Source organism: Lissotriton vulgaris, chromosome 11 (genome assembly GCF_964263255.1).
Source record: "Lissotriton vulgaris chromosome 11, aLisVul1.2, whole genome shotgun sequence".
NCBI lineage: Eukaryota > Metazoa > Chordata > Amphibia > Caudata > Salamandridae > Lissotriton > Lissotriton vulgaris.
Genome location: NC_141699.1, coordinates 1,097,425,048 through 1,097,446,202, shown reverse-complemented (window position 1 = coordinate 1,097,446,202; position 21,155 = coordinate 1,097,425,048). Strand labels below are relative to the sequence as shown.

The 21,155-nt window shown below is 42.8% G+C and overlaps 1 long non-coding RNA gene across 1 annotated transcript in view; it reads right to left on the bottom strand.

The window, feature by feature from the left end:
* The window catches only part of LOC147684225 (uncharacterized), a 262,916-nt gene that overhangs the window by 885 nt on the left and 240,876 nt on the right, over window positions 1–21,155 (bottom strand). The window lies entirely within an intron of this gene.

Here is a 21,155-nt window from a genome sequence, read left to right as displayed (position 1 = left end):
GCCTTAAATGAGATTCGCCAAGCAAGGCCACCCTGCGGGGCCCTCTGTGGCTTGGTAATTGTGGAGTAACGCAAGGACGCGCAAGTCGCTGCCTTGAGTCATTCTGCCCTGGGAAGGCGTTACCTGCGTGGAGTGCGGGTGTTTCCACACATACACCCGTGGATTTTGCACATTTCTAGATTTACCAAGACAAGTAATCCTGGGAATGAGTCCAAATATTGATGTCAAGCAAATGCACAGAACATACAAATATGGCATAAATAGATAATACACTACAGTTAGGCTTCAAATTTAAACTTCAGAATACATGTTATATTATATCAAAGGATTCATTGAGTTGTAGCTGTTTTTATGATTAAAACCGTGATTATGATGTCGTCATATTTATAGGTGGAGATATAGCATGGCCAGTATTAACAATTCCAGCTACTCTCAAAAATACACAGATTGTGAGTTAATCTCCATGAATGACGAACAACTGAACGGAGCAGGAAGTGTTCTCCCTCATGGACCCATGGCTGCTCATTGGAAATCCTGTTTTTGGTAAAATTCACAAGTTTTTTTCTTGATTAGCATCATGGTTTGGTCCTCTACCCTGGGCTGAGAACTGCCAAAGAGACTCAACCACTTCCTGCTCTGTGTTGAAACGATGACCCTTCACTACCGATACAGGCTCCGCGTCTGAATGCGTGACCCGGGGGATCTCAACACTACTGTGAATGGTTCGAACTGACCCACGCAGGTGAGCGTCCCCTTGTGTAGCTGGAACAAGCTCCCTGCACATATTTGCTGTATTCAATAACTTCTCCTTTTCAGGGAGGACACAAATGGCTGTTTTTGTTGTACTCTGGTCTCTTCCTTGCCTCTGTGGCCATTATTAGAGGTTGGAGGATGAGATAGTCCGACACATGCGTGGTTGACATCCCGTTTGCTGCATTACAAGTGCAATAGTTGTTGTGGGTACAGTGCCTGCTTCAAACTGAATTTTAGTGTTAACACACTGGGGATTTCCATATGAAATTCCCATGCACACTTGCGGTCCAGGTGACCTTAGAAGTGAACTCCTGTGGTTGCCTGGGCACCAAAAGAATTTTGCGAACTTTAAAAAAACGTTTGCTCCGGAGCTTGAAGGAGAGGGACTGTGATAAGTGCCTGAGCTACAGTCCACGACGTCCAATTGAATGTCTGCTTTGTTCAGTGTGGAAAAGAGTTATTCCTCCGAAAAACAAGAGTCCATTTTCAGATCCGGGCTTAGAAACTTTACGACATTTCCTATTTCCAGTCTCAAGCAGGGTATATTTGCATGTTGTATCTGACCCGCAGTCTATCGTGGTCTGCCCCAAACCTCGCCTTGGTCTATTGCGCCCATTAACTACTATTGACACTTGGCACGTCTGGACACTATTTTCTCTTAAATCTTTAACAAATTCATATCTCCAGTTCTCCTTAATTTTTTTAACTTTTTTATTTTGCTGTCAATGTGCTTTTAGTTTTTTTAAATACATTTGAGTGGAATTTGTATTCTCGTACATTTCAACTTGCTTAATGATCTTTGTAATTCTAAATACTTTACGCATGTTTCTTAAGTTAAGCCTTTATGCTCTGTGCCGTTGTTACCAGGGGTTGAGCTTGGGGTTAAATTTCTTAAACCAATGACTGGACCTAACTGGATAGTGACTTTACTACTTGTGGTGGGCCACCATCCACCCAACTACTAAACCACTTTTTTAAAATATGACTATTTAAATATTGTTTACTTACGTTTTATGAGCGCATGGGCATGGAAAGATATAAATGTGCTTAACATAGTAACCCTTGCTAGAACGCCAAGCCTTCAATGAACTAAGGATAAACGTACCATTCCTTTTATTTTGAATTAAACTGTTCCAAAGATTATTTTTATAATGGATCTGAGCATTTTTCGCTTTCCATTTATTGCGTCTAAAGCTGAATGAATGCAGAAATATTTACCCTTTCGAAAAGCCAATTTCTTGTTTTATTTTGCTTCATAACCGATTAACTTCCTTATTTTAGAATTTAATTTGCAGGTTGTCTATTTTGCTTCATTTGGTTTCGCCTTTCCTGTTCCGTGCAGAGTTTGTTCTTTCTGCCTGAGTGTATTGCTTCATTTTGCCCTCTCCCTGCATTTTTATTAAGACTTGTATTGCGCAACGAATCATTCCCAGAGGGATCTCTCGGCACCTTGGTGGCACACTGCCGGTGACCCATGACAATCAGAACATCCATGTTTTAAGCGGTTTCTTAAACTGCACAAGCGTTGTGCAGGCTCGGATCTAGTCTGTTCCAGTGGAAGGGGGCTAAAGGAGAGAATGTCGGCGGCCTTCGACACCATCTCTCATAGTATCCTGTTGGACCAGCAGGGCCGGCTCTAGGCTCATGGCGGCCCTGGGCAGGTTGTGTAAGTTGGAGGCCCCGGAAGAGGCGCGGAGGCCAGTGAAGAGGAGGGGTCAGGGTGTTTGGAAGTGGAACAGAGCAGGAGGCCGCCAAATCCCTGCCACTGGGGCCACCACAAAAATATGTATCCATCCTCAGAGGATTATTATATTAAGGATATATATTGGCGGGGTGGCCCCTGGGGTTTGGTGGCCCTGTGCTTGCACATGCCTAAGGCCGGCCCTGGGACCAGCCCCTGTTCCAGGAGCCAGCTAGCTCAGGGCTCCTCCGATCACCGATTGAAGCACCGCTGGATTTGACTCCGTACACCTCGGATCTACAGCATGCTCTGCTGATGCCCGGGGCACCCTTCCTGCCCTGGCATTCTGCAGAGCTGCGGTGACCTGACCCTCCGGCCGGGACTGTGAACTCACAGGTGAGTGGTGCAGGAAAAATGAGCAGCACCTTTTAATATCCGCTATGTGCACTGATCTGCGGAAATATTATTTTACCTGTACTACATACTTCTGAAGTATGTCATAGTAAATAAAAGTACTGAAGTCCAGTACACAGTACAGTACCGTACCTGCAACTTGTAAAAGTTAGGATTGAAGTTTAATCGTCCGCTTTTAAAAAGCGGTTATTTCTGGTTCTGTAGTTTTTGTAAGGCAGATAAGGTGAAGGAACTACATGAGGTAAGGTTGTTTGCCAAGGATCACAATGTTTGTTTAATCTGTAAGCCAGGATTATCTACTTGCCGACTTCTCGATGTCAAATGAGGAGATTCCGTTCTATGCACTCGGTCTCCTTTGCGGTGGTGCCCCTTCTGTCTCCGAGGTTGAGGCATATTCATTCGCAGCTGGCCAGGGCGAAACCCTCAGATGGGGCAGAAGTTCTTTGACTCTTCTATGGGAAACATCCATTACAACGCGGGCATTGCGTCGCAATGCCTTTACATCGTGGTCATTACAACGCAAGTCATTACAACGACTTGCACTGGATGGCGCTTTAACCTAAGGAATAGTATGATTTACTATTCGAACACCTTCCCTACTGTCCGTAGACTGGAGTTGGAATAGTAAATCATATTATTCCTAAGTCCAGAGCACTCCAGCGCAAGTCGGTGTAACGAATGCGATGTAAAATACCGCGTTGTAAATGTATGCATAGTAACGTCATACATTCTCTTTTATAAGTACAGTTTGCATCATGTGAAAACCCAGTGCTGATTGTGCGCTTAAAGCTTCATGTGCGCTTAAAGCTTCATGCACGATTTTAAGACATTTCTAGGCGCTACCAGGCGGATTCTGTTCCAGTAGCCTTTTTTGAGTGGAACCAGGTTCCTTCTCGACCTGTCCAATCGTGCTGACCCGTTTCAGTGCAGTCGGCTGAAACTAACACACACATTCATTGTGTACTTCAAGCACAGCAGCATCCTACGGTGCATCCCGGGTGTAAGGCCTCCCTTCAAGGACAGTCCTGAATTCCTTTAGTCCTGTGGTGTCTTTTCTGGGAGTAGAGGGATGTATGTCGCTGAGCACAGCTGTAGACTCACGCCTTGCTGCCTTACTCAGCAACCAAAGATACACTCTGCATGCTACTTTACAAGTTGCCAGGAGAAAAAAAAAGTACATTTTTTATTCAAAAGTGTCTTGGTAAGATAGTGTCTTGTACAAAAAGCAGGTATGTGTGTGTGCCTGTCTGATTGCACTAAAAACCTTTTGTATAACACACAATAATAAAAATGAATTGTTTGGGAACTTAACATTAACTTCATAAATGAAACTCAAGTTCTACACATCTGTTAAGAAAGTGTGTCTCCCGCGTTTCATTTCTTTGCAGAATGCGCCAGTAATGATGGAACTGAAAGCCATGGTAATGGTCTGCCTCAAAAGGATAGGATAGGATAGGATAGGATAGGATGTACATTTGTAGAGCGCGAATTGCTGCCCGGAGGCGTCCAAGGATGACCCGAGAGTACAACTATTTTATATTGCTGAATTCAGCCCACTGTGTGTGGGTTTCAGAAGCATATGTATGTCACCCAGACTCACGCAGACACTCACCGAAAGACTCCAGCACTGCCCCTCACACTCGGGCACAAATGCTCTCACACTCGCACCCACAGGCACGCGCTTCCAAACACACAAAGTCGAAGCCAGACTTCCTGCAATCTCTCTCGCATACACACGTTCTGTCACATGCTAAATCCTATCCAGATTCCACCGACTCACACAGACGCACTCAAAACACAATCACTCCCGCACTCGCACACGCACCATGCTCACAGTGATTTTCAAGCACATACTTCACGCACCCAACCAGTGGCTTGCACTGCTTATATTGCACAAATACTCACCAAGCTACAACTTGCAACAAAAAACAGACCATTATTAATCACATAGGCGAAACCTATTGCATTTACCAATGCTTTTTTAAACACATGACACTGAATTATGGGTGGAAGCTCTCACCCAAAAAACGTCCTTGTTCCATCCTATCCAGCCTCTCCCACGGCAAACCCATATGTCCTCTTTCCACCACATTAAAGTCAATCCGCCATGGTCCGTTTCAAATCATGGCTCAGTCGGTCGACAAGAACATCGCTGTTTGTACTTTCTTTGTCACACAGTACACATATGGGTAGATGCATCATTGTTTCCATTTGCGATTTCTAAATTGCGAAAATTAGGAATCGCAATTTAGAAATCGCAAATGGCAATGCATGAAAATTTCGCAATTTTTTTTGCAATTCGGGATTTTTCCTTAATTGCGATTCGCAAGGCCCATAGGAATAAATGGGAAGGCAATCACAGTTTGCAAATTCCATTTTGCGAATCGCAAAATGAGAATGCAATTTCAAGGGTGAAGGGGGGGGTCCAAAGAACCCCTCCCTGCACCCCTGAAACTTAACTTTAAGATCCATTTACACACACACATGCCCTTGGGGCGTGTGTGTGTAAATTTTAACTTTCAAAAATGCAATTTGTGCATCTTTGAAAGTTTTCAGTAATTTAGCATGAAGTTCAACTTCATGCTATTTTACCCATTCCAAATTGCGAATTCGCAATTTTAAAATAATCATGCATAGCATTTAAGAAATCTCAAATTGCGATTTCTTAAATGCAATCGCAATTTTAGAAATCGCAACATGGTTGTGATTCCTAAAATTGCGAAATGCATGATGCATTCCAAATTAGTGAATTGCATTCGCAAACGGACGAAAAATGCGATTAGCACCGTTTGCGAATGCAATTCAGTTTGATGCATCTAGGCATTAATGTCTTTATCTGCTCTATCACTAGCTCACTCAACGCTGCCCTCCGCCAGCTAAACCCCCTCCAACTGCCCAGACTCACGGTTCATCTGCGGGGAGGTCTGAAGTCTCAGGCTGCTCTTTCCCACCTGGTCTCTGTGGGTCGACTAACTATAATCACTACCGGGGAATACTGGAGAAGGAGATAGGAAAACGACACGGAAGCTGCCTAGCACCCTCAACTGCACCACGTATGGATTCTGCCCCTGAACTGTGGTCAAATGTCTGGTCCTATAAGTCAATTAAGGTAACATCAAATCAGTATTTTACACAGCCTCAGCAGTATTGCATATCCATATACCCAGGGCCTTGGCCATTTCTGCATAATTATGGATTTGCATTTTAGCCTCATAATCCACCATCTGCCGCATAATTTATGGATTTTAAATGACGGCTTGTTTCTAGTCCAAACAGATCAAGTTACTAAAAATGCAGTGACGCGTGTTGCCGTGCAGTGGAAGGCCTTTCACAAAGGTTCACTGGTCACATATCAGTTACTTATTGCTGTATTTGGGTACTGCACTGGTACGAATAAGATTATACCTTTGCCCAGACTGTGTCAATATGTGTAAAAAATAACAAAATAATGAAGCAATACCATCGCAAATGTGCCCTATTACGCCACATAATGTTTTTTCTAATTGCATAATTCAGTCGACCCTGCTGTATAATTTGGCACTCCCCTGGCACATCATTTCAGTGCCCATGAATATAGTTTGTGCAGTGTGCTCTTATTCGGCACCCACAGGTATTGACAAGAATGTTTAATCTGTTAATACACAATGCAACCATCAGGAGTGGTGTGGCTCACTGGTTGGAGGCGGCAGACCCGGAAGTAGAGGTCGGCCTGGGACCAGGGTTCGATTCCGACGCGGCGGGTCTTGGGCCATTGTCAGCGGACTCAATAATTCTCGCCTCGGTGCCTACTCCAACCATGGGTCCCACTCAGCAACTCTGGGCAATAGCTTGCTTAATTTCTACTAACGCCCCCATCAGCGCCGAGGATGCTTGTCTTCACCTTGGAGATGCCCAGGAGGGACCATCTCACAGGGAAAACCAGGATGGGTTCCCCAGCGGTATACAGCGCCGGGACGCCCCTTTGCTGGGGCAGCTTGCGCTTTACAAGACCTTTAACATACGACATTTAACAATGCAACCATCAGTATCAACTGTACGGCGTCTCTCAGTTCCTGTGTGAAATGTATACATTTATACGAGTATATTTACTACCTGAACATAAAAAAGGATATCAAATTCAGCATTGCAAGATTGTTAGGCCACAAATGTTTATCTGAAATGAAGAGTTCTTCAGGGGAAAGGATCCCTGAGTATTCAAGGTTGATCACAATATTGTTTTATCGGTAATTGCTGGAATCCATTTGGTGGCAAGTGGGAAATCTCATATGAATGCCAAGATCCATGAAGATTTCTGAAACACCCTTAGCGAGGACCACTGGAACTAAATGGTTATAGGAGTTTAACTACAAAATGGTTTCAGACATGAAGAGATGCGATGAGACTGGGACATCGATTGGAAAGCAAAGATTTCGTAAGTAAGAGTCTTAATATGCTGAAAATTACAAAATGGCCGCCATAAACCAGTTCATGTTTGGAATCTCTCGGGACTTCAGATCTCACATGGAATCAGCTACAATCTTTGGTTGGGAAATAACATTTCAATTCACAGGTTTTAGTCCATCAAATCCACCATCTTTGCATACACTCCTGGAACGCAAACTCTCGCTGCATTCACTATAGAGGTATAATTCATACATTGCTTCAAAAGGAGCGATACGCGAAGGAGGCATGAAGTTTAGGAGGCAGATGTGTTAATCATCTACTATGAGACCCCAGTAACCAGTACGCACTCGGGCTGACAACTGGTGAGATACAAGGTGTTAATGTTCCTGACACCCGGAGTCCTTTACCATTCCTCCTGCTGATCAGGCCGTTTTAACACATCTACTTGTTAGTTTCCTCTATCTCCACTTACTCCCCCTCTTCCTCTGACCCAAACCCACAACTCAGCCTTTCGGGGCAGGGGGAGAGCCACGGTCTTGCTGCTCCTTACGATTCACCATAGTACACGTCCAATATATTCCCATCATGACCAACTCTAGTTCATTTCCGATTCTACGTCCTTCGTCCATAACACGTTGGACTGAGAGCATTTATGCGTCTGTAGCCTTTCGCACTACTGCTCCTCCCAGTTCCTCAGAGCTCTTCTCTCATTGCAAAGCTTCTTTCCTTTTCCTTCTTTCTCGCTCTCATCTTCATCCCTTATTGGGTTGGAAAGGTCTATTTCCCTGCTACCACCTCTTCTCTTTATTTAACCCAAAAACATTTCCCTCTACAACCTTCTCCTACCTTCCTAAGTCTTCTCCACACAAACTCTATCTGACAACTCTCACCATTAGCTTCCCATCAATCCGACAGCGATTTGATGAATCTTCACAAAACAATACTGGTTCCAGTCCAGTTCCACCCTTTAGTTCATCCCCGCAGCACCCTGACTCTGGTCAACCTTCAGCCAATAGGAGTCTTCTGGCTCAGATGTCCTCTAAACGTCCTTGCCAACTTGAAGAATTGACACTCTTTCTCGCCAACCTTAGTCTAGTGCTGGTTCAGTCTTCTGGCTAACAAAGCACAACTTCCTAACATTACCAAAATCCCTATTCAACTGGTAGCTACCCCTTTCTGCAGAATGGGTGACTTCCTGCCGCACTGCATGCTGGTCCGCTGTGTATCAGACTGGACAGTGCTTGCACCATCCTTTTGTCTGACCTTGATATCCTGGTGTTGATCACAATCTGAGGCAATGACAATCTAAACAGCCTCATGAACTTACTTTTGCCAGAATGGCACTCCGTCCTCAGGTGCGATCGCGACTACAGTGTGTGCTTTAAATGGAAATAAAGAACTGCTGGTCCTCGCTATTTATAGTACATGTTTGCTTCTGAGAAGTTCGGGAACTGTCCCATTATATGTATTGCAGCAGTGCTCAAATGTTCAGGTAATCACACACTCAAATTAAAGAAGTGCAGGTACTCTGTACCAGACAGCACCTGGTCACTTAAAGCACGGATGGAATTGCAATGATTTGCAATAATTCCATAAGCTGCAAGTGATGAGCACCGATCAATGTTCTTAATTTCAATTCATTTTCCTAGAAATAGCTTCTGGCTTCTAAGTTTTTGGAAAGCCTGCTTCAGTACCCTCTACCCCCTACTCTTCCACCAAGGAAACAGCACCATCCTCTAGGGGGGCACCCTGTATACTTTACTAACCTGCTTCTGGCCTCTGCTTGAACGTCTTCCTTGGAGGCATGAATTTCCTTTGGGGTGATCGCAGTGGCACACCTGTTGACTCCCTCTCTTTATTCTTATGTTGATCTTAACAGTGTGGTGACCCACCCACGAAAAGGAGCCATTTTGAACCCATTATCTACAGGCAGCCATTACTATTCACATGACCCATTCCAGTGTACTGGTACTACCACTTGTTGGACCCATTCGTGATAGGAATCATTCATTGTAGAACACTTGGCCAACCTAAAAAAGAAGCCAGTGTGCTTTGGGACCCTAAAGGCATCAAGATTGGCCTTCTGGCCCCAGTGGCATTGAACACTCCCACACACCTGGAGCAAGATGCCAGGGTCTCAGCAAACAAAGACAATTTCTGCAGGAATTTATGGAAGCATCACGCCTCCAGACAGAAACAAGCCTCCGAGAATGAATGCCAAGTGGTTGAGAAGATCATTTTCAGACAGATAAAGAGACTGAAACACTCGCCCTTGGGCTACGTTGGATACGTTAGGTGGGGAAAAGCTGTGGACAATCCAGTAGAAACAGGGCAATGCTGTTGACAATGGTTTACAGCTCCTCGACACTTGAATCACCGGCCTACAAGCGCTCCTAGACATATCTGGTGACTTCATACAGTCACTTTGTTGATCAACATCCTAAAAGAAAGAACTGGCATAGAGGGAGCTTGTCTTCAATGGTTTGTTTCCCATCTGCCCAATAAAGCTCCGCAGTCCAAACACAGCGCTCTCCATCCAACTTGGTTAAGATACATCAAGGGGTTCACCAAGGCTCCATCCTTTCACAAACCCTGAATCCCTACTTGGTACCTCTAGTTTTAAGATCGTTCTTAAGAACTCTGGTCACTTCAACGACCAGTACGCTGATGACTCAACTGCGTCTAAAGTCTCCCCTCCCCCAGTGACCTCTCTCTATATGGCTGGAGACCGTTCGAAGATGGAGGTCAACCTAACAACTAAAACCCAACCCTCAAAAAACAGGGTTTCTCTTTATCTGACCCAAGAAGCCTAACCTTCTTCTGCGGTCCTGGATCAGCGCCTTCCACCGCACATGCGCACCACCTCTTGTTTATCTAAATTCAAGAAGGCCCTGAAAGTCCTCCAGTTGCCACCTTGTCAGAAGCTGGTATTGCTTTGACATCTTATAGCCTAACTGATTATATGATCTCTCAGTTGACTTTTTGTTCTTCTATCATGAAGTGAATTAATATCCTTGGTTGGCCATGCTCGCGCCACATAAAACCGCATAATTAAATCGAATAAATACAAATGAAAAATGGCGGTGATCTGGTCGCATCGAGCGGACAGGGTTTTTCTAACCACACCAGATTTGAAGAGAGTCCGCTAGGCGCTGTTCTTTCAGTTCACAGAAAAATGAACCTTAAAATAACCGCTTAATGTTCTTTCCCGCTCGCCTCTGAAGACGCAGCCGCACAGGCAAGGCTGCAACGGTTCATCACGAACAGGGAGCCGGCCTGATTGTCTAAGACTCCTTCTGCAGAAGGTAATTAGCCCTGAAGGAACATGCAGTCTTTGCATCTCGGTGGCAGAAGGAACTTTCTGTCCCCTGCTCTCTCTCTCTCTCTCTCTCGAGTGCCTGTGTTTTTCCTGAGTGGTGATTTTAATGAAAATTAAAGTAATGGGTGGGGGGGGGGAGACGGGCTAGAGTCAGGGGGTGTTGGATGTTCATGTATAGGCAGGTTTTAGCAGCTCTTTTACCATGCAATAATCATAATTTTAGAAGATTTTCATAGTGTATCGAACTAACAATGAAGTGCTGATTTGATAAACCTCAGCATGATGAAAAATCCCGTCCGACCCACCTGGTTTTCGGCCTCCGTTAAATAAAGCCCTTGTTGCCAGGTGCATTAATGTACTCCACTATATTACAAGTTACTTTGAGTCTTGGATAGACATCAGATGAGCTGTCTTGAAGATACATGTTTATTCTGTGGGCTGCAGCCCGCCCACAGACTTCCCATTTGCTCGCTCCATCTGGCTCATATTCCTTGCCCCCATTTGCTCGCTCCATCTGGCTCATATTCCTTGCCCCCATGTGTCCCTGGCATGCATAGTCATGTCCCTTCTTCTGTTTAGCCCTCCTCCGGAGCATGGACCAAGTACTTGTAAACATCCACTGCTCCCGTTTTTTACGACCATTTTAGGACCTACTTTTTTCTTTCTTTTTCAGCACTCTACAGGGTGCTCGTGCTTTTACCAGCTCAGTCTCCTCTCACACACCCTGATACTCCATCCAAAGATCACCCTTCCCCATCAGAGACCTTCCTAGTGTTACTGCTTTTCATTTCCCCCACCACCTCCCTTCCATTGCTGCTTGCTCCCTTGCATCTCCCAGTGCTTTCCTGTCCACAGATCACCCCTCTCCACCGCCCGTCACTGCTTTTCTCTTTGTTGCTGCTTTACATTTCCCCCACTTCCTCCCTCCTATCTCTGCTTGCTCCCTAGCACCTCCCGGTGCTTGCCCCTTCCACAAATCACCCCCTCCCTCATCATTGCTTTGAACCCCCATTGCAGCCTGTTGCGTTCTAGTGAATGGTGGCGTTCTGCCTTTTAATGTCCTGCTAGTGTATAGCTGATTGTAGCATGTGTGCATGACTGCTTTTACGTGGCACACATGTAGTCTGTTTATTTTGCAAGGATGTGGGTACTAAGTGTGTGTGTCTGCATGTGTTTACAACCAATGGGGTAGTTCGGCAATGGTGTTTATAGCTGGAAAATCAGGGCATGCCAGACCTTCTAAAGTACCTTTGTCTTCTGCTGTAATTGCATAGCTATGTTTCTCTTGTGCTTAATGATTGAACTGTTCATGTCTCACCTTGTTGCTTGTCATTTTCTACGGTGGGCTCTATTTCTTCAAATTTCTCCCGTCCGGCACGTTCTTACTTTTTCCTCATTCATGAGTGAAGTGTTTCCATTCGCGCCATTGTTGCTTAACTTGAATTCTCTTCAAAGGAGCTGGGCTGAGTCTTGATGCCATCAAGGTCTTCCTGCCCCTCCGTGCCCATGGAAAAAGTATTCCTTTTAATGTGGTTGCCGATGTGATGTATTTCTTATTGTTCACTGCTGTATACCAGCCTAACCCAGTGATTCTTTCTGTTTTTGTATGCAGTTTTATAGAGCACCACCACCACCCGAAAGTAGTGGTGTGCTTTACATTAGCACCAGTTACTTTACGCAAGGACACTTTCATTTTCGTAGACACAGGGAGATTAAGTGATTCATCCAGAATCAAGGTTGTTAAGCAGATGCCGAAACTCGAACCTGGTTTCCCAATTCCATAGTCTGCAGCTCTGGTCCTTATGCCACATCCTTTCCCGAAAGGATGCCATGTCATATTCCTAGCCCTGGCCTCAGTTCCACATTTTTTGATTACTGATAAATTACTTATTCTCCATGTTTCTAAACACAACAAGCATTGGCAAAACCAGTAGTTATCGCCTGTGCGAAATCTATTGTTTTTAGGTCTCACCTAGACCGTGCATGCGCTGTCTCAAAGAGACATGTTGTGTTTGATCTCTGGCCTTACAGGCCACCCATCTCTTACCTTTTGGTAAACTTCAGTGTCGCTCTCATTTTCTTTGATGCCATTCGTCATGGCATGCGGGCGTCCTGCCCTCTTCTTGTTTTTGACACTCTCATAGACTGAGTTCATGTTTCCTTTCACTGCTTTGTACTTTGCACAGCAATTTTTTTCATCAAGCATTCCATATGAGTACGTGTTTATAGGACATCCCCCTTGTACACATACACACATACCACTAAAATGCATGCATGTGTACATATGAATGCATTTCTTAAAAAGATGTTAAAACATGAACAGCACTTGTTTTTTTTTTGTATTTTTGCACGATCCGATGGTATTGGAAACTTCGTTCCATCCTCTGTCTTGCCATAGTGCAAACACAAGCCTGTATTGGAACGCTTAAAATACTCACCAGTTACATTCCACAATGACATATTAATTTTTGTCACTGTTCCTGCTTCAGTTAAGGTTTTTTTTTCACCTCTTCAGTGTTGCTTCCTACCATAGTTGCTTGCCCGTCTCCCCATCCCCTACTGCTTCGCTGCTAGACCCGCCCCCCCCCACTACCCTCCCATCGCTGTTGCTTTTATTAATTTTATTTGTACGATCTGATTGTATTGGAGCGCTCGTTCCATCCTCCGTCTTGCCACAGTCTCCGTTGTACACATACACACTTAACACTAAAATGCATGCACATGTACATAAACAAATGCATTTCTTAAAACTTTAAATATAAACAGCACTTGTGTTTTAAAAGAAAATACGCATGATCCGATGGTATTGGAGCACTCGCTCCGTCCTGCCATTGTTCAAACACGAGGCAGTGGTATTGACCAGTTACATTCACCAATGACACATTCATTTTTTTCCTGATCCTGCTTTAATTAAGGTAATCCCCCCCCTTCATTATTGCTTTTTCCCGCCCTCTCCCATCATGGCTTGACCCTCCCCCCCCATACCTCCCTCGTTGCTTTTTATTATTTTTCTGCATGATCCGATGGTATTGGAGCGCTTATTCCGTCTTCCATCTTTCCATAGTGCTAGCACCAACCAATGGTATTTGAGCAGTTTAAGTGCTCACCAGTTACATTACACAATGAGACATTTTTGTCATACGTAGGTGGAAGCATAAGGGCTTTACCCAGAATCACAAACTGTTCAGCTGACCCCGAGATTCAAACTTGGTTCCCCAGTTCCCCTGTCGGTAGCTCTGTTCATTACACCACATCCTCACTTTAATTCAAAGCTCCTCAACTATGCACTTCCACATTTTTCAGCAAAACCCTATCAACAGCAAACCAGCATAGGCAAAGCCAATAGATCTTGGCAATGCCTGAGCTATTGGCTTGTCAATGTAAATGTCTTTTAGCCATGTTGTTTAGCAGCAAATCTGCCATTCAGCATGGCTGAAAGTCACTGAAAAACGCGCTATGATGCAGCCAACGCAGGCCACATCCTAGTGCTTTTTTGTGTTAGGAGGGACAAGACAATAAACTCAACAGTTGGGGACGAAGAGACTCATTGTCAGCTCAACATCCTGCGATTCTGGGCTTTCAGTGACTTCAGCCATGCTGACCAGCAGATGTTGCTGCTAGACAACATGGCTAAAAGACCGTCACATTGACAAGGCCAATAGCTCAGGCGTTGCCGAGACCTTTTGGCTTTGCCAGTGCTTGTTTTCTGGTCATTGCTTTACCATGAAGTTCAATATGCTGCCCTCTGACTCTACGTGACCTGGAGGGAGGGTTCCGATAACACTTATGAAGTATGGCCAAGCAGGGTGTATTGACATCTCCATTTTTCTCAATCTCTGCAAGTGACTCTCCACTAAAGTAAGAGAAGTGGAAGAAAGTTTTGGGTTCTGTGCAATTGTTTGTGGAGCTAACTCTTCTGTTGAAAGGAAGACTTCTTGGCTAATGTATTAGTTGGGTTATGAGGGGTAAAAACCTTTGACAGTTTGCTGAACAGGAATCTAGGGGCCATAATGAAGTGGAAATCTGTATGAAAATATTGGACTTACTTGATTTTCTTAAAGTGAGTACTATGCTTGAAAGGTATCATTTTCTAAGGTGTTTACAACAGGTTAGTGAGTCTGTTGAAGATTACTTAACTGAATTAAGAAAATGGGCCTCCACTTGCAATGTTGTTGCTTCACGTGCCTCCGCTTGCAATGTTGTTGCTTCACGTGAAGAGCACATCATCGACCAGTTCATGCTTTGTCATTTTGACAAAATACGAGAGGAGATCTGGTTGAAGGTTGATCCTTCACTATCGGGGTGATCGAGATTGAAAAAAAGACTTGGACATTCATAGAACTGTGTTGATCAAGTTTGTGTAGAGTATCTGAAATGCGTCACTTGCCATCCGAAGGAAAAAGAGTTTTGAGGTGGTGAATAGAAAAGTTGAAGTGTATTTGACTTAGATGTGGTACCCTAGGCTCTCTACAAACTTCAAAGATTGTCCAGATTCTAAATATGCTTGTAGGTTTTGCAAGAAAAGTGGTAAATACAGTAAATGTCGCAGATATGTTGCCAAGAAAGCAAAGATTTCTGAAGTGTGTGAAGATGACCTATAGGTCTCCATGTCGGCATTCGAAGAATCGGGTCATACCTGAAGGACACTGTTACAATGAATGGGAAGACAGGTGGCGGTCCTTATGGGCTCCAGTGCATGGTGGACCTCGATCTCGCATGAGGTTTTTCGTAAAGAATGCCAAGCTGTGATCCAATTAATATCTCCTGATGTTCTACCCTCGTGGCACTGTTTTGAATCTATTGACCTGTAAGGGGTTTTCTATGCCAACATTGAATTTCAGACTTGCTCCTGCCAAGGAAAATTTTATGTATCCAAAGTGGGCGACTGAGTCTTGAGATGGCCCCATCAGGATGAAATGGGGAAATGGTTGGAACCAGGGTCATCCGTTGCCATTAAGCTGAATGAGTTTCCCCATAATGCATGTGTTTATTTTTTATTTATTTTATTTTAAAGGTTTTATATAGCGCTGGCTAGACCCAGAGGTATCAGAGCGCTTTACATGAGCATCAGATCATAGTTACAGGTTACATCGTTACAAAGGTTACACAGTTATTAGAGCATGGCAACATAGTTACTTGTAAGGTTGAGATAAATAATAAGCACAAATACGAAGGGAAAAAGCAGGCAGGGGGAAAGATTCAGGGGAGGGGGAAGGACCTGGGGAAATAGACAGGTAATGAAGGCGGGAAAGAGAAGGGGAGGGCGAAGGACACTGCATGGAAAGAGGAGGGAAAGGGCTACTGGGACACACAATGTGCAAGCCGAGATCCAGGAATGTGTGTGAGGCAGGAAAACAATCAAGTGGTAAGTCCTCCTTTGTTTTTTTTAAGAATGTCCGGGTGTTTTCAGGGATAACTTGATGTCAGTAATAATTTTAAAAAAGTATATATCCAGGAAAAATCAGTGTTGGTTGTCAGTAAGGTTAGAGGAATGTTGCTCAACCTGAGAGAGATTGAAAACTGAACGTGAGAAGCTGAGTAATCTGGAATTATTGACACTGTTGAGTATTCTCAGTGGGTCACACCAATAGTTGTGGCGTGCAAGAGGTCAGGTGATCTACTCTTGTGAATTGACTTATGAGCTCACCCTAAATATGTTTTGGGTCATTTTTCCTTACCCAACATGTCTGAGATGGTAGATTAATTATCTGGTGCAATGTTGTCCAGATCTCTTGCCCTAGTATCACCATATCATCAGATTAGATCACTCGAGGACTCCAAAGAATTTGGCAGCTGTACAGCATATCTTTTGGCACAGACCATTTTGTGAGGATGCCATTCGGGTTAATTTGTGAATCTTCTTACTTTCAGTGTGTAGTGTATCATTTATTAAATCAAATGTTGGGTATTCACTTTTATAAGGATCGCATTCTAATTAGTGGAAGGGCAGAAGCAGAATATGATGGTAGTTTAAGAAAGGTATTGTAAGTGCTAAGAGAGAATGGTCTAACTCTGAAGGTAAACCGATGAAAGGTTCAGAGCACGGGGATTGAGGACACGCAATAACCTCTACAAGAATAAGTCCCCATGATGAGCTAGTTAAGGCCATTTCTGACTTGCAGTCTCCCACCCACAAAGACGTGGCAGCAGTCTTGGGCATGGGTGAGTTCTGTGCCAAGTTAATTAATGATTTTCCATCCAAGACAGAATGAATACTTAAGCTGCTGAGGAAGGGGTTGAGTTTGTGTGGTTGGAGGAATGCAAACAGGAATTTCAGTAAGTGAAACTTGATTTTATGAAAGTTCAAATTTATGATCCCATGGAAAAGTGCAATTTCACTACTGATGCCTGCTGTAAATGGCTTGGTGTGTGTAGTGCTGGTCAGGTTGTCCCAGTATTCTTTATTTGGAATTCCAGCTTCCACTTCTAGAAGTCTAAAGGGCTATGAGAGAAACTAATCTGATTAAACACCAGGCACTGGCTCTACAGTAGAGCATTAGAAAATGTAGAAATTTTCTTTGTGGCACAAATTTTGCAATGAGGACAGATCATAAACCTTTGGTTAACATTTTACAAAACAGAGGTTTGGGTTCCAATTTTAGTGTACCAATTGCAGGATTTTTTGCTAGGGTGTGAAACACATCCTGGGAATATACAATCAGGCTGCAGAGAATCTTTACCTGACTGGAGGTGTCCCGTCCCTCTTTTTAGTTAATAATCATGTCCTTGGTGTGTGTCTTCATGTCAATATTAACATGTGGTTCACGCGCCTCCCATTCGTAACATTCCACCCCTGTTAGAAAGAGAAATACACTTGGCCCATCGAGCACCTCATGCCTCCTACCCGGAGAATCTGAGTTTAAAGTGCTACCCTTAGTGCGCACGTGGTGGCGCTGTTGCTCCACATTTGTCCACGTTGAGTTAACACATGAAGTCAGCCTGGCAATACATGAACAGAAAGTAGCTTGGCAGGGCTCTCACCATCCAGTAGGCAGCTCACTGAGCTATCTGAGAGGGGGGCCTCCAGGGTGCCTCGTTGACCCCTGGACTATTACCACAGCCTCACAAATCTGGGCAATTTGAAGCAATCAGTCTCCCCAGCAGCACAAAGTTTGCAAGAAGTGATTGAAGGACCGTCAGCCCACGAGACACACATCAGAGCTGGAAGGACCCTCCCAGCTGACTCCTCTGTCGGCTGGTGGGCGGTGTGCAACCACACTCAAGGAGAGAGAAGTAATCACTGATAGTTTTACCCCCTAGCCATCTAGGACATGCCATCAGAAGACTGGGGTCTCCATAGCATGTGACTGAATTGATGTCGGCAGTCTCCTGTGTTCTGTAAATAGGTTATTCTTCATTGTTCCTCATCCAGGGGATTTATTATGCTGCTCGGGTAGTTTATTTTTAAACAAGCCTTGGCAAAGCTAATAGGTTTAGTGTTGATTACCAGCCTTTTGGCTTTGTCAGTGCTTGTTTTGTCATGTTTTCTGTAAAACTTTTTTTTGTTGGAGGACCTGCCAGGTCCTCACCCAAAAAAAAGATAATTTGGCTAAACGCAAAAATAGTTTTGTCTTTAAAAAGCATACATACTAATTCACCACTAATCCTTTATGGGTTTCCAGAGGTCCTTGCTACTCGCCCCCCACTCCCCCCCAAAAGCGCTTCAACACCCCATCAGGAGTAACAAGCGCTAAATAAATACAAACCTTTTTTCCCTCTTCCATCCCTCTTCTATCCTTCTGAATCCAAATATTTGACTAACCTATCCACCACTTTAATCCCTTTCATATTTCCCTATACTAATTCAACACTAATCCGTTATGAGTTCTGGAATAGCGTGCTACTCACCGAAAAAGCGCTTTGACGCCTCGTCAGGGGTAGTAAGCGCTATATAAATGCAATTACAATACAATACAATACAATACAATACAATACAATGTCATGTTAGTTCCAAGTGCTGACGGGAGCTATTTTGTGCGCAGCTGTTCACCTAGTGAAAGAGCAGAATGGTGTCACTCAGTGAAGTTAGCAGATGGCCGGAGTGAGCGGACTCTCTGCCCCACACTCTATGCTCTACTGGGCAGAAGAAAAATGTGACTGACACAACAGCATGCCAATGGATGAAGAGGGCTGGCTGAAAGCCCCTATAAACAAATATATTACAGATATAATTTTAGTAAAATCAAAAGCTTTTGGCTAACACCTGACTTAAATAGGATGTATCCCCTAACTCGCATGAGATGGTATGCGTCATCTCAGGTGCAGGGCGGACTCATCCTGAGTTCGTTTTTGAAGCTCTTCTGTTTTTTCAGTCCAGGTTTTTGGGACATGTGAAGGCTTGTGAGAAGTAGGTTAAAATTGGACTGAGGCATATAATCTGGTGTGTTTTATTAGACATTTTTCCTGTCTCTTATAGGGTTAGAAAAGGAAAGGAGTAGGTTGTGTGGTAACTATTATGGTACCTTCATCACTGCCTTGTTTGAGTCGACACTCGACATGTTTCGGCAACTGATAGTGTACTATTACATTTTGGGGCTTTCTTCAGGACCAAACAACCCCTCTTAATGTTATATTCTCTTAACAGTTACTTCTAAGTGCATAGAGACAATGGTTGGGTATTCCAGAAAAATATTGTATAAAAACATAGTGATGTCAAAAATGTCATGGGAAAGAATATAGAAAGTAAGAATATTGTGTTTTCAGTTATTCATATATTTTTTCATAGTTGTATAAGATATAGTTTTATTTACAATGGTTCTATAAAATATTATTTTCATTAGTTTGCTAAATATTAGTTACTTTAGTATTGTAAGATATTAGTATTATAATCACTTTGTTGCAAAAATAGGGCGTGGTTGAAGAGCGACATCTGCGAGCTGCACGCACAGATGAAAATGCTGTGGGGGTATCTAGAAATGTGCGCAGATATGCTGAATGGCCTATCGGATATCCATTTGCTGACGCCTGCTCTCCTTCAAACAGGAGACACCCTGCACGACAGGCTTGAGAGCTGTGTCAAACTTTGAGCCTAAATTAGTCCCTACATTTTGTAGGTTTTGGAGGGTTGGTCACAGTGTGTGAGGGTTGCTGTGGCTGCATCCACCCCCTCTCCCTTCTCCCCTATGTCGATACCCTCTGCCCCTCCTCATACCCTCCCTCTATCCCCATAGCCTGTTTTCGATCCATATCCCTCTCCGCTTCTCCCCACTGTGTCTCGGTGGGATACACATGAGAATCTCTCACATTGTGAAATGCCGCATCATTTTTGAGCTGCTGTTTATTTTAGCCTAAGATATCTAGGTATAAGTTGCACTTTTTGCTGTATTGCTCATGCTGTGAATTAGATTTCTGTAATCCATATAATGATGCACTAGGCACATGGTCACCCTGTGTGGCTCAATTACGCCCCCTGCTTTTTCCAAGTGCCTTCATTTTGTACCAACTGCTAATAAAAACATCTTAAAAAAATAAGTTTGTTTAATTTGTTTTAGAGTAGTTTTACTCTTTTTTTATTAAATGTAAAATTTTAAACCATAAAAATTATTAATTTAGTAGCAAGTGATTGGGTCTGTAGAGGGTTAGGGTGGAGGTTTTTTAAAAATATACATTTTTATTTTGTATTTTTTAATGTAACTTTTGATTTAAAAATTATAACTCTGTAAATTAATTGATCAATTGATTTTTAAGTATATTTTGATTCTTAAAAATGTTTAGTTGATCATTTTGCTTAATTGTATATTTTCAATTCATCTATATTTACACATTGTTTTAATTGTCATTTTTATGATTCATTTAATGTCAATGTTCTATGTTTAAGCTATGATTTTTGTATTGATTTTAAATGTTTGATGGAATTTGTTTTTTAGAGTAGCAGAGGGCAGTTTTTAATTTACAATTTTTTTATTCCACTTTTTTTATTTGTAATATAAAATGTGTTTTTGTTTTTAATGTATTTAATTTATGTTTCATGAATACATTTATTATTTTGAATACATTTACATTTATTTTGTCTATATTTAAGGTAATTTATTTAAAAATGTAGGAGCGGTATTAGTAAATTGAATCACTGCAAATTTCAACACTTTTCCTACTGTTTCTTAAATTGGAGTGGGAATAGTAAATCTAACCACTCCAAAGCCCAACACTTTCTTTACGTTTGCTTAGATTGTAGTGGGAATACGGAATCTGAGGCCTCCAAGGTCCAACACTTTCCCTACAGTTACTCAAATTGAATTGGAATAGCCATATGACCCTTTTAAAGTAAAACACTTTCCCTGCTGGTGCTCAGGTTAGAGTAGGAGTGGTGAGTTCTAACCTTCTAATGTTCCAAGTTGTCTATTTGATTTTATATATATATATATATACATAGTTTTAATTTGAAGTTAGTCCAAAGTAATTAGTGAGTATAATTTTCTATTAAATGTTTTTATTTTATTGTTTGTTGCCATTGTATATTTTTAATATCTAGTGATATAATGTATTTCTATTAGTATTTTTAATAATAAAGTAATTTTATTACGTTCTTTAATTTATTTTAAAGTATAGATTTTTATTTGTAAGTTATAACGTTTTTTCTCTATATTTTTACATTCTAATATTGTTTTA